The sequence below is a fragment of the Podarcis muralis genome, chromosome 12 (genome assembly GCF_964188315.1).
Source record: "Podarcis muralis chromosome 12, rPodMur119.hap1.1, whole genome shotgun sequence".
In the NCBI taxonomy this organism is placed as follows: Eukaryota; Metazoa; Chordata; class Lepidosauria; order Squamata; family Lacertidae; genus Podarcis; species Podarcis muralis.
The window spans coordinates 52,965,690-52,980,296 of NC_135666.1; the positions used below are offsets into that span (position 1 = coordinate 52,965,690).

Here is a 14,607-nt window from a genome sequence, read left to right on the forward strand (position 1 = left end):
CAACCCCAGAGTCGCCCGTGACTGGAACTAAGGGTCAGGGGTACCTTTACCTAAATGGGTTTACCAGGAATCCTATATTGAGATGCTTAAATGAGCTTGCAACAAGCTAACCGCTGTGTATTTAAAAGGGCAATGTTAGAACTCTGCTAAGTTATAGAACTTGCTAGCGCAAGTTAGGAAGGATATTATTAAACAATATATCCTCTCCTGCCTCCTTGAACATTCCCATAAACAGAAATGGGGGGAAAGCATACTTAAAAACAAACAAGCAATGAGGATGAGTGGGGCTTTTTTTTCCTTTTTTTTTTCTTTTTAGCATTTCAGGAATAACATAAAAAATGAGCTATTTTTCCTATTAGTTTATTCATGGTGCTATACAGGCAAATTCCTACTTACGTGGGGGTTCTGTTCCCAGCCTCTGCATGCATCAGTCCAATGCACATTCTGGCCCATTCCGCCCCCACCCTGTCCTCTTTCAGTCCCAAAAATCACACATGCGTCAGCAGTCATGCGCATGCTGATCACACATGATTGGGGAAGTGCCTGTAGAGTTTTGTTATCCTCTCCCCAGTTCATATTCCATTTTATCTTTCTTCATTTGTTTTCTTTTTCTGCATTGGAAGCAAGTATTTTCAACGTTTAATGGGTTTGGCTACATATTGTTATAATATAATGTTATTTTTTAAAAATGAAAATAAAAATGAGGATGGAGAAATTCTACCCAGAACTTACCTTCTACAAGAGAATATTCACCTTCAGCAGAGAATATTCAGAGTATTCAGAATGTTCTACCTTCAGCAGAGAATATTCAGAGCAGCACCGATGGAAATTATTTTAGCTTTGTCTCCATGTGTTTCAGCTGAGTTGAGCCATTTGCATTGGCCTTCCCTTCCGCTTTTGGCAGAATTTGATGGATTTACATCCTCACCTAAAACAGATTTGCATCTTCACCTAAAGCAACATGCAATGCAAATACAGAGGTTCCTGCTCAAGTCCTGATAAGCAAGATATTTCAAAGAAAAATGAAGAAGCTCTGATAGGGATTGAGAAATTCCTCGGTTGAGTTCTGCTGCTCCCAACTTTCACCTGAGTTTAAGGGAAGAGGCATTTGGAGGTTCCAGATCAAATTAAACATGTCAGGGATTTTTTTTTTGGGGGGGGGAATAAAAGCATTTCAGTGCTAGTGAGCTTTCAGAACCTTTAAAATGAATTTCTGGCCAAATCTCTTTACAGACTGTGGCTCAAAACTGAAGATAAATTAATTTAAGGAAATTCGGGGAAGTTTCCTTTCCTTTCCTCCTCCCTACAGCCTCTTGCACCCCCTCTGAAAGGTCTGTCTGAAAGATCAAGGGGTCCCCTTAAACGATTTAGTTTGGGCATCGGGGTTTTCTTTGTGAGGGTGGAATTGCTCAAAATCAGGGTTGGATTCTAAGTTAAGTTAAAGAAGTTCACATAAGCACCCATTGCCATGATCCATATGGTCTTGGAGAGGCGGGGCACAGCTGGTTGCAGTGGGGGGGGGGAGCTTGTTTTCCTTGAGTTTCCTTAAGTTACATTGTCTTAGGATCCAGGTCATTGGTAGGTAGAAAGGCAACAGATGGAGCAGTTCTGCAGTCATGGAAAGGACTGTCTGTGTTAAACTTCTGCAAAGTTTCCAACTGCTAGAGATTCTATAAGGTAAAATGGGAGAGTTGATTCATATTATGTACAATAATTTCAGTCACCAGTTGCAATAGCAACAGGTTGGGGGTTTTTTTGTGTTCTTTTGCAATACCTATCCACTGTGAACAATGCGCGGTTTTTATGAAAGCTTTATAATAAGCATTTGGCGAGCAATTAAAAACTGCCAGCCAAGCATTAAAGGACAGCTTTGAAACTGACAAGATCAAATAAGTATAAAGGAGAGTGCAATCCCTAATTAAAAACAGACAGTGTAAAATTTGTATTTGCCCAGAACGGTGCGAGAGAATCATTGTAATCTGTTATGGCAGATGCTACAATAAAGGTGACGTTTCCTATCTTAACTTTCCCAGAGAATACTGAGTGTTGCAGAGTGCGCAAAGCACATAGGTGCTATCTCAAATACGGATATGATGGCAGTTCATTATTTTTGGAATTGAGGGAGAATTGATCTAGGAGCAACTGCTCAGCCCAGAGTAGCTCAAAGCTAATGACATTTATGCTTCAGGGTGCTCAAAGCCCTTGGCATTCAGTATCTCAGTTATCCTTACAACAATCCTCTGATGTAGGCCAGTATTATCATCCTCACATTTGTTTGTTTGCTTTTTGAGTTAAAATTTATATTCCGCACCTTCCTCCAAAGGAGCCCAGGGCAGCAGGATAGTTTGAGAAGGGATGGGCACGAGACAATGTGGTTTGGCTCATGCCACCTTATGAATGCCTTGCTGAAGCAAACGTTCAGCTCAGGACCTCAGCTCACATTATTGTCCATTGCACTTCCTGCGTCTAGTCATGGCTGGCATGGTTCTGAACAGGGCCGTCTTAAGCATATCTGGTGCTGTGGTGCAAAGCTCCCTCCACCACCACCCTCCCTGTTTCCCAGAGTTTTTTTAGGGAGGACGGCACTGCCGGCGGGGCTGGAGGAGGCGGGCAGCGGCTGGAGGGTGGCTCCTCCGGCGGGGAAGAGGTGGAGGTTGGAATCAGCTGGCCACTTCAAGCCACAGTGGCCATGGCAGATGGAGGCTCCGGATGGGCACTGCTTCGGCGCAGCATGGCGGAGGTGGGTATGGGCGGTGAGCTGATGCCGGGAGGCACCGCATCCAGCCTCTGCCTCTTCCCTGGTGCCCTCCAGAACTTGGCACCCTGGTGCCCGCGCCACCAGCTTCTATGGGTAAGACGCCCCTGGTTCTGAATTTCTCAGAAGTTTGATCCTTCACTGTGAAAGGTGCCATTTCAGAGGGCAAGCGGTTAAAGCTCCATTTCCTTTCTGCGGCCTAAGCTTAAATTCATCTTTTCAAATCTGTACACAGCCTCGTCTGCTGCTATTTCAGCATGTTTCCTTTAAAGCAGCGGTTCTCAACCTGTGGGTCCCCAGATGTTGCTGGACTACAACTCCCATCATCCCTGAGCTCTGGCCTTGCTAGCTAGGGATGATGGGAGTTGTAGTCCAAAAACATCTGGGGACCCACAGGTTGAGAACCGCGGCTTTAAAGCAAACAAGAAGAGAGAAACCTGAAATGGCTTCTTCACAGCATGTTGGCAGCCATACAGGGGTCACATAGTATCCCATGTCATCACCACCAGACCCTCATTGGTCAGGGGCAGTAATGCTTCAGAATATCAGTTGCTGGAAACGGCAGGAAAAAGAGAGTGGCCTTTTGCTCGGGTCCTGTTTGTGGGTTCCTCACAGGCATCGGGTTGGGCACTGTGAGCACAGGATACTGAACTCAATGGACCTTGGGCCTGATCCAGCAGCTTCTTAAATTCTAAAGGAAATTGAAGGTGTTCTGAGAAAGGCAGATCATGGAGAAACAGCAGCCTCTTTCTCAGGGAAAGAACGCTTTCTCAGGGCAAGAAATTGGGGGATGGGTTTGGGCACAACACTAAGCCTTATCCCCACCCTGCCCCAAAAGGCCCGCCCTGCACGGTTGGCTTGGTGCAATGGCACATGGGCCCAGCTCCTTCTTTTCTGTTTAACACACTTTCCCAAAGGACTGCTCTGGGGAGACAAGTACTTGCCACCCATATGTGTTTTCCTAGCAATATACTCAAAAGGAAAGGCCTTACATGGTGCCAGGACTGTAGCATTTCCTTGCCCCAATAGCAGCCAATGGAGCTGCCAATGGTGAGGACATGCTACTGTGATGACGCCACCCACACTTTCCCCACTAAATGTAACCAGACAACGCATGAAGGAAGGCATGGGTTTACAGCACCCACCCTTCTCCCTGTGTTGTTCTGTAATTTCAGCCTGACATTCCAGGATTTCATTTGATGGGCTACATGTGGATTGGTTGTACACTATTATGGTAACTTCCAGGGCCGGCCCTACTGTTGGGCAAAATGAGGTGACCACTTCAGGCAGCAAAAGCTGGGGGGGGGGGGAGTGATGACTGCCCTCTAGCTGTTTCTTCTAAGTCACCCCCTCCCAACCATTCCCCTTTCAAGTGAAAAATATGTGTATTCCATGCCTCCTCCCTGGCCCACCCCTCTAAACTAACCATGCTATCTGAGATTCAGTAGATCTCACCACCATTGTTAAAGTAACATGGGAATCCTCTGTATGGGGAGGTTGCCATATGTCCTCTTTTCCTAGAACACGTCCTCTGTTTTGAAATGAGAGTCATCATAGCGATCCATTCACTGCAGATGGTGACAGCAGTCACAAAATTAAAAGATGCCTGCTTCTTGGGAGAAAAGCAATGACAAACCTAGACAGCATCTTAAAAAGCAGAGACATCACCTTGCCAACAAAGGTTCATATAGTTAAAGCTATGGTTTTCCCAGTAGTGATGTATGGAAGTGAGAGCTGGACCAGAAAGAAGGCTGATTGCCGAATAATTGATGCTTATGAATTATGGTGCTGGAAGAAACTCTTGAGAGTCCCATGGACTCCAAGAAGATCAAACCTCTCCATTCTTAAGGAAATCAGCCCTGAGTGCTCACTGGAAGGACAGATCGTGAAGCTGAGGCTCCAATACTTTGGCCACCTCATGAGAAGAGAAGACTCCCTGGAAAAGACCCTGATGTTGGGAAAGATGGAGGGCACAAGGAGAAGGGGACGACAGAGGACGAGATGGTTGGACAGTGTTTTCAAAGCTAGCAGCATGAATTTGACCAAACTGCGGGAGGCAGTGGAAGACAGGAGTGCCTGGCATGCTCTGGTCCATGAGGTCACGAAGAGTCAGACACGACTAAACGACTAAACAACAACAACAACATAGCGATCCATAGTTAAAAGCAGAAGTTGGCAAATGTGTCCTTTTTTGCTCTTCAAAATATGGCAACAGAGAGGAGTCAGCATCTTGCCCTTTATCTCAGGCAGCAAAATATGTTGGGCAAGCCCTGCTAGCTTCTGACAGAAAGCTAAGGACAATAGAGCACACAGATAACCCTTAACATCCACAGAGTTTCTGTGCTAAATCAAGAATCACATCAGAACTTAGGCAAGGAGAACAGTATCTTCACTTCCTGGGGCAAAAGAGTTAATGAAATATAGGCATACATGCAGATTTGGGCTGAATGTTCTGCTGTACAGAGGATGAGCAATTATTAGTCCTAAGCTATTAATTTGCAGCCTTTGGTTAGCATGTTGTGCACCTGCATAATGTCTCAGCCAAAATGCATTTAAAAAGCACCTTTCTATAACTGCATAATGCTTGAGGTGTGGAAGAGGAAGAAGAAAGAGACCTGAACAAACTGTTCTTTATGAAGAGGAGTTAACAATAATTGATCAAACAGTTCAAGCCACCTGTTGTAGCTTTGTTCTTTACAAGTTCACAAGAAAACCGAACAATCCTTACTTTTAATATTTCCCTTTGGTTCAATAGTTTTGCTCCTCAATTCCCCGCCTCCATTTGACATTCCAAGATCACATTATTGAGACCTCACATGGGCTGGTTTGTTTTCTCAGCAGGTCCATTTAATGACTTGTCATTCATCAGGAAATCCTTTCAAATAGCATGATTGATCCTAGCTTGCCTTGATTAAATTATTAATTTTTTCCCCTTACCCCAGAAGAGTTGGGTTAAGATGTTTTTGAAAGGATGGTATTTTCCTATCTTTATCTTACTTAGTTCAGCTAAGGACAGATTGGTAGTTTTGCTAAAGGTCAGGTATTGTTACTTGGTTTGGAAGAAAAAATGTCTAGCCCTGTTGCAGGAGATGGTAGATACAAGTCATTTCCAAGAGTGAGATCTTTGGAAGAGGAAAGAGAGGGTGGGTGATTGGAATCAACCATCCAACAGTGACCAAAACTATGTATACTACCCTAGGTGCGGTATAAAATATGGGGATCTGGCTACAGGAAATACAAACATTTGCAACTTTTTGCAAAGTGAGTCGGAGCCAAAGGAATGCATGTATTATAAGAACCACACAAAAACCAAGGCTGCTATTTGCAAATTGCCTTTTTCATTGTGCAGACTACAACTGAGTACAGTGGTACCCCAGGTTACAGACGCTTCAGGTTACAAACGCTTCAGGTTACAGACTCCGCTGACCCAGAAATAGTACGTCGGGTTAAGAACTTTGCTTCAGGATGAGAACAGAAATCGCGCAGCAGCAGCACGGCGGCAGCGGGGCGGCCCCATTAGCTAAAGTGGTACCTCAGGTTAAGAACAGTTTCAGGTTAAGAATGGACCTCCAGAACGAATTAAGTTCTTAACCCGAGGTACCACTCTATTAATTTTGAATCAACTGGATTTTTAAATGTTGTATATTTATTGTAATGGGACGCGGGTGGCGCTGTGGGTAAAAGCCTCAGCGCCTAGGGCTTGCCGATCGAAAGGTCAGCGGTTTGAATCCCCGCGGCGGGGTGCGCTCCCGTTGCTCGGTCCCAGCGCCTGCCAACCTAGCAGTTCGAAAGCACTCCCGGGTGCAAGTAGATAAATAGGGACCGCTTACTGGCGGGAATGTAAATGGCGTTTCCGTGTGCTGCGCTGGCTCACCAGATGCAGCTTTGTCACGCTGGCCACGTGACCCGGAAGTGTCTCCGGACAGCGCTGGCCCCCGGCCTCTTGAGTGAGATGGGCGCACAACCCTAGAGTCTGTCAAGACTGGCCCGTACGGGCAGGGGTACCTTTACCTTTACCTTTTATATTTATTGTATAAATTGGAATCTATCTCCGGAAAGGACCTTGATTCTGACACACTTGACAAGATAAATCTAAGTCAGGGAGCCACTATTGTGATGAAGGCTGAAGTAGGATCCTACAGACATGGAACCTAGAAACAAGTCCTGTGAATTATTCCCAAAATGTGGCTTGCCAAAGTTGGGCAGATGCAAATAATCTTACTTCAGTACCTAAACATGCTTATTGAACCCAATGGTCTTGACTCAACTTTGGCTAACTTAGGGTACTGGTCTGCTTATTTTCTGTTTCCTCTCAGGAACTAACAGGCACTTTGGAACATCTTTTTGGAAACAGAAAGGTACAACCAATACAGTATGAATTTGTCAAGGAAAATTAATTGATTATGAAACTTTGGAGAGTAGAACAAGGAACTGAAAAGCACATGTCTTATGAGCCAGAAGTAGCTCGCCATACTTATAAGCATAATGCTTGTTCATTCTTTGCACTGAATGCAGGCGCAAGCTGTTGTCTACCTGTGTACAAGTGTTTGTGTGAAAGGGTGTATGTTTGTTGTGCTGTACATCTCAACTGTTGTGTACATACCTACATAAACTATACACCTGTTGAATGCTACATGTGGGCAATTGTACAAGTGTACAGCTCAACTATGTTTACATAGGTACACAGATTGTACTCTTGTTGAACATAACAGATGCACAAAGTTTTAATTTTCCTTTCCCCAATACCTACATGTGTGCAAATAATGTATTCATTTGTAAATCCCTCATCCTTCTCTCTTTTCTTTCCGCCCACTTCTTTTCTTTCTCGATCTCTTAAGCAGGCCAGCAGTAGCATCTGTTAGCATTAAGATATAATACAGCAGTTTTCTTACTCTAAGGCCCTGTAGCGTATTTGTTAGTAGCAAGGAGACAGGATTTTCCGTCTGCATGATCTATAATGCTCTTCTCTTAATTTAAGATGAAAGGACTATTTTTGGACACTACCAATGACTCAGAATATAGGAGAAGCAATTGTGTAACAGATGCATAACTGAAACCAAGCATTTGCAAACAGTAAGACATGCATCTTGTTTAGCTTGCCGAACACCTTGAATAAAATGAGCAGAGCTTCTGTTCAGCTGGTAGAAGATTTCTCCATTAGCTCCTCTGAAATCAATTCAGATTGGGTACTTGCGCAACTTTTCTTTTGAAGGTAAGTGGTATGTATGACTTTTATCAGGAAAAGAGTTACTGCAATGTGATGTGTAGTCTGCATTGTTTCCAGAGAGGAGAGTTTTTCTTGGAACTGCATGAGCATGTGATGTTGTTGGCTTAATCTACAACCCAAACAACACCAGCACCTCTGCACTGAACGCCCAGTCATACTGGGCAGATGAGCCACATTGGCAAAATTATTTGTATTATTTGCCACTTTCTGATTATAGTATACTGACATATTTACCAGCCCCTCCAGGTTGAGAATCCATTTGTCCGTGTATTGGGGACAGTTTTATTGTGCGTTTTCATTGAGGAGTGTGTCTTTTTGCACTTGTTAATTGATCTCCTAGTTTTATGTATTGGTAGAAGAAAGAAAGCCTGAATTGCTAGAACAGCTATGAAGCCTACTAGCAATTTCAAAATGACACATCTGGCCAAGTTAGCCTGAAGGTCTAAAACCATTTATTTGGGAGGAATGCCCTTTGAATTCAATGTGACTTATTTCTGAGTAGACATGATGCCACAGTTAGTCATTTGCCACAAAGCTAATGCAACTGGCTTGTATGTATGCACATGCAAATCTGGTACATATGTTTTACCTCTTTGATGCACAGGGTCAGAATTTTCAGTCTGATAAACATCAAGCTTTCTAGAAAACCTGCTTGCTTGCAATATTCACTGCATTGTTCTATTTTACAATAGTGTTGATTTCCACCCCCACTCCCCATTCCTTATCGTTTTATTCTTTTAACCATCTTGGAGTCTTAGGACAAAGGCAGGATATAAGGTGTTTTAAAATAAAGAAATAAACAAAATAAAATAATGAATACTTATCAGTTGATAAATAAAATATATTTAGATTTTGATAGGGAACACATCAAAATTTGAACGCATGCAATAGATGTAATGGGTTTCAATCCTGATAAGAGATAAGCATTCTTGTTTGGATGGCCTGATGATCTCAGATCAGTCGTTCAGCCTGTTCTGGATGGAGTTGCAGCAAATGTTTCTGCAATTTGGGAGTTCTCCTGGACTCAATTCCACACCCAGATGCTCAGATAAAGCATATGTTTCAACAGCTCTATCTTGTACACCAATTGTGCCCTTCTCAGAAGAAATGAAACCTGGTCCCAGCAATTCATGCTTTTACTACCTCCAGGGTAAATAGCTGCAATGTCCTCTATGTGTGGCTGGCCTTGAAGACAGTAATGAAGCTGCTATTTGTCCCAGAACATGGTTGATGGTCGTTATCCACTTGGATCATATTATACCCATGCTTAGTAAATTTTCCTGGCTAGGCTTCTGCCAGTCGAAATTAACATCTAAGAATCCATGTAATAGGGTTTATTCCCTTTATCTATACAATCTCATGGGTTTCTGCAAAGAAATCATAATATTAATGCTAATCATCCTTTGAGGATTAAGTTTTCTGCAGCAATTTTCTTTTCCCCCAGGTACTCTGCAAACAATCTATGTCCTTCTAAATGTGTTTGTAGGAAGGGGGTTATTGGTTTGTTTTTGTTTTCTTGGGTTTTATAAAATGTATTTTGGGTTCTCCTCATTTTGTATCTTTGTTGTGAACCACCCTGTGATCATCAGATAAAGGGTGATATACCGAATGTCAGAAACTGCTTGCAAAAAAATGTGTATATAAGGCAAAAAAATGCACTAGAATGCCGATGAATTTCATAAGGACATTCAACTGATGTGGGGGGGGAGGAGAAACTGGCATTTGACCATCACTGGCTGTGAGCCTAATACACAATACTCCCACCCCACCCCCCAAAACCCCCCAAACAAACTGGTTTCAGCAACCCCTTACAAAACAGGGCAGGTTTCCTTAGAACAGCTTTTCCCCTTACATTTTTCTTCTTACCCAGATCACCCCATTTTTCATTTTCTTCATTACATGTCCCCACAGATCTCAATTATTACTGAACGAAGGCACATTTGGGGACATACCTGAGAGGACAAATACTTTGTGTTCCATAGCACAGCGTCAATAATGCAATCTGATGGAATTTTATTGAAGACTATGCAAGATGCGTAGTGAAGCTTGCAATTCTGCATGTGCAGATCTGTGTTTCTAGATGCTCACAGAAGCAATCCTTCCCCCAAATACAACTCTGGGGAGCCACCAGAGCTCCTGTAGCAAAACATCCCATGCCATGTTCAGTTTCTCTTACTCTGTGCTTGACGGCCGGTCTCTGTTGTGGGTAGGTGACCAGGTGCAGAAGCTGATGGGACTTCTTCACCTTTAAGAGTTATGTAGTAAAAGGTGAAAGATTTACACGATCTGAGGAGAAGCCAGAGTATGGAACCTTGGAACATATTTTCATGCTTGGTGGGAATGCAAAATTGTTTATATGTTTTGGACCAGGGTCTTCTATATCACATCCAAAATGGTTAAAACAACCTCTCTCGCCAAACACAGCTTTAGCCCTGCTTTCACTAAACCCAGATTCCAACTCTACTATCCAGCAGAAAGATTCGATCCCCCCCCCTCTCTTTCTACTGGTAGCCACATGTCTAGTGATAGCATCTCACTGGATATCCCAGGCGGAGCTACCGCTTGAGATCTGCTTCCATAATATTTGGGACATAGCTAGTTCAGAATGACTAACTGGGCTTAGAAGAGTTGCAAATTGGATTATAAAGGAAAATGCCTTGAAGAAACCTGGTCTCCCCTCTTTTCATATGTAAGGGGGGGAGAGAATAAAGCTCTCCCACCAGCCCCACATCCATGTCAGTGAAGAACCTCTATGGACTGCTAATGTTTTAAGACCATGTAAAATGACACCATAAACTTAATGCTATGATCCTTTCTCAATAGGAGACTGTATTGTACAATAAAAATTATAAAATTGGGGGTGGGAAGAGTTATGTAGAAGAGGGATTTTCAGCAAGTGTAGTTGCGTGATAAGATTGAAATTTTCTCATTGGCCCAGTTATCAAAGGTACATGAGCCTAATCCACTTTTCCCAGTTATGATGTAAACTTCATGCAACTGGAGTGCAAACAAGTTCTAGTTTCAGACTTTTTGAATAGGCTTTGCGCAATGCAAATTTGAGATTTCAGGGTTTCCCAGAGTATCTTAATCTTTCTCCCTTCTGTTCTCTTCTACTACTAATCAATATCTTTTATATGTGTTTCAAATTCCAGCTGACTGACTTGGAGGTATCTTAACCATTGCAGAGTGCTTACGAACTCCCTGTTTGGGGGAGAAGTACATACTTCTGCAAATGCTCTGTTTCCAGACTTTTATAGAAATCAATGTCTGCAAGACTTCAGCTTTCCTGGAAGCTGAAAACATTGTAGCTGTTTCTGCATTGCAGTTTGAATCCCCCATCTTGATGGATAAGTGCAAATATTCTCCATGTCAGATTTTTCTAGTAGTGCTGCACCAAATTTTAGGGCTTATCGAGACGTGGATTTTGACACCTTTAGTATTCATGCAGTAGGCTAGCTCTGCCTGGGAAATTAGGATGTTCCGCCAGCTCTGATGTGTGCCACAGCATTGTAAATGTGATTGAGTTCCTAAGGCAGAGTAAAACATGGGACAGGTGGCATTTTCTAACACATAAATCTGTTTAACTGCCTAACCACAATGGCTTTGTTCTGCCTCCACTGTTGAAGGCAGAAGGCTTCTGAACACCAGTTGTTGGAAACCACAGGAGGTGAGAGTGTTGTTGTGCACAGGAGGCAAAATTGTGGGTTTCATGCATCCCAGAGGCATCTGGTTGGCTACTGTGAGAACAGGATTCTGGACCAGAGGGACCAAGTGGCCTGATCCAGCAGGATATTCTGATGCTCTTGTTTTGCACAGCAATGCACAGCAAAATACTTTTGGGCATCTCCCTGGATCAGTTTTATACTTTTACTAGCTTGTTATTTTGACTGTTGAGGTGAGTGCAAATGGGAGCCTTGTATAATACAATGACTGCTGTATCCAATATGACATAGGAAGGGTTTTTACACGGGTATAACCATGTTCCCAAGTGCAACCTTTGCTTTTCTCCCCATCCAAGTGAATGGCAACCATTCTTAACTAAAAGGAAACTGTCAGGCAAAATTAAACGTGTTAAGAATTGGCATTATTGCTTTGTGCGCTACTAATTTAGAGAAATTTCCATTTCTCCTGGGAAGCTGTTTGATATATATTTGTTTTCAATTAAATTTGCATATATACTGCTTTAAAGAGATTTGATATATCTCTGTGTTTGGCGATTTTCCTGAGGAGAAACGTACCCACTTCTTCTTCTTCCTTTATTTAATTTACAACTCTGCGAGGGGCTCAGATTGTGGGCACATTACGAAGAAGTATTAATGTAGGCTAAATCATCACGAGCTTTTGTGCGTCAGAAAGCTAAAATCCATCTGCCTTATATCTGGGCTAGTGGAGAGAGCGAGAAAGGAAGAGAATGTTATGAGTGAGATGCAAAACCTTATAATTAAAGAAGCATGTAAATAATAATGGAAGTCATTAGTGCTATTCAGTTTGAAAGAATGTTACAAATGTAATTGGAGCATTAAAACGAAAATCCATTATGACAAAACATTCATGATACAAGAGAGTGAAAATGTGTGGCTTTTATTTTGATAAATGTCAGTTCTCCCCATCTCTAAGGCACCACTAGTGAAAAGTAAAACAAAATTTAATTTAATTTAAAAATGCCCTAAACAGTTTCATTTTATGTTTTTAATACTTTTTGTTGCATGCTACTTGGGAATTTCATTGATACACTTGAAAGAGTTTGGCACTTGTGAACCTAAGATGACTTGTGGATCCAGAAAGTTTAAGATTTATTGAATGGAAGAGCAGCTATGAAAAGTTTGCACACAGAGGAGATATTGTTTTATGGCTCTGTGATTCAATGGCATAGTGCAACATGCGGCGAGGCAGTCTTAGCTTTATTAAATCTCCTTTTAGCTGTGCCTCCTTGGATTGCTTCCTTCTTCTTTAAAAAACAAGAAATAAAAAGGAAGGGTGGCAGAAGAGGAAGAAAATGATTTAGCAATTATGGAGGAAATTATATGATGCTAAAATTACACCGTGTTCAGCTATTTGAATGGAGGGACTTGCGCCTTGAAAGGGCTGTAATTTTAGGGTGTGAAAAAATGTAGATTACAAAACAAAGGGAAAATTTAAATATGTCTAATGGATAAGGCAAAGTTGGAGGGGGGGAAGCGGCAGCTGGAGGAAATTTTGAGGCAATTAGGGGTAAAGGAAATGTGTTATTGTTGAGGGCACTGAGTGATAAATAAGGCTGCATGGCAATCAGGTTTGAGGGCCCAATGGCAGCAGAAGCTAAATATCCCTCCTTCTGTGAACTGTGTTGTGCTTTTATGCCAGATGAGCATGAATATGAGTCTCATGCCAAAATTCAAGAGCAAAAAAGTATGACACCGATCAAGTCCACCTTTGTGTTGAACTCTTTGGAATGATCGTAGCAGGAGAAGTCAGGCATTCGGAATGTCCTCTATGGCTACAGAACGACTAGGGCAGCTTAATTTGCTTGTTAGAGAAATGGGAAACATTCTGGAAAGAATGGAAAATATTATACAACCCTAGCAAACAGAGGAATATCTGCAACAGTAATTATCTACGGCTGGTTGACCCACGCTTACACATCATCTGATCTCTCTCTATTCAGTTTCTAGATACTTGGTGTTAGGTAGCCAATGCTGTGAAGTAACCAGGTTTGAAAAGTTTTGTGCTCAAATCAATGGAAGGTGGATATCTGCGATGACCCTTTCACGCATTCGATATATTGTGGTTAACAATATTAAGTGCTGGCTATGCAAGTGTGAAGTAACAGTTTGAACCAGATTTAAGGGGCTCAGGAAAGCAATTCAAGTCACAAGGCAGGCAGGATCACCTATGTAGCAGCATGTCCATAAATCAACACGTATAATCCAGACCAGAATTTGTCAGCCTTGCAAAGTACATTTTCTGTTGGGTGATCCCAGTAGAATAGTCAAATAGCTCTGTACGTTTCAAGTAACCAAACCAAGCCAGATGTTCCAAAGCCCTAGGGACATCAGACAGTCAAAACTAGTTAAATGATTTACTGTGTTTCAGCTATATAGTAACTTATCTTAAGTTTTTGAAAAAGAGGAAAGTCCTATCTTTGCAGGCAGAAATTCAAAGGAAGCCATTTATTTGGGTTCCAAGAAGAGCTGAGAGACAAAGGCAGGATGCAATAGGTAGCATCTAGAAGAATCCAGATGAAGGTGGAAAGTGGAAAAATAAAGGCAAAATAAAAACAGCACTTGGGAGCAAGCAAAAATAAAAGGCAACATATGTTCAAAATGGTTTATGGGCCATATCCCCAAATGTCCACAAACAGCTTCAGAACTGAAGGAGAGACAAGTTCAAAGCAAGAAATCTCTTCTTCTAAAAAATAAATAAATAAAAGGCAAACGAACAAAACTCTATGGGATGAACATGGAGCTCACAAAAAAAAATAAAAAAATTAAGCAAAGGAACGGAAGTTAGCTGTTCCGTGGAGTACAGTGTCTTTTTGATCTTCTTTGACACTCTAAAGTTTCTGAAATTTTATTGGTCCTTTTTTCTCACCCCACTAAAAATTTGGTTCTCTGTTGGTCACGGGACAGACTTGTGCAGAAACAGT

General features: G+C 42.2%; 1 protein-coding gene across 2 annotated transcripts in view; it reads left to right on the forward strand.

The window, feature by feature from the left end:
* Nucleotides 1–14,607, forward strand: part of ARPP21 (cAMP regulated phosphoprotein 21) — a 242,753-nt gene that overhangs the window by 48,258 nt on the left and 179,888 nt on the right. Inside the window, exon 1 of one of the 2 annotated variants that reach the window (XM_028751230.2) lies at nt 7,855–7,967. The exons of the other annotated variant lie outside the window; for it this stretch is intronic. The gene's annotated coding sequence lies outside the window, so the exon portion shown is untranslated. Of the gene's footprint in view, nt 1–7,854; nt 7,968–14,607 lie in introns of those variants that run through there. 2 annotated transcript variants of the gene reach the window in all.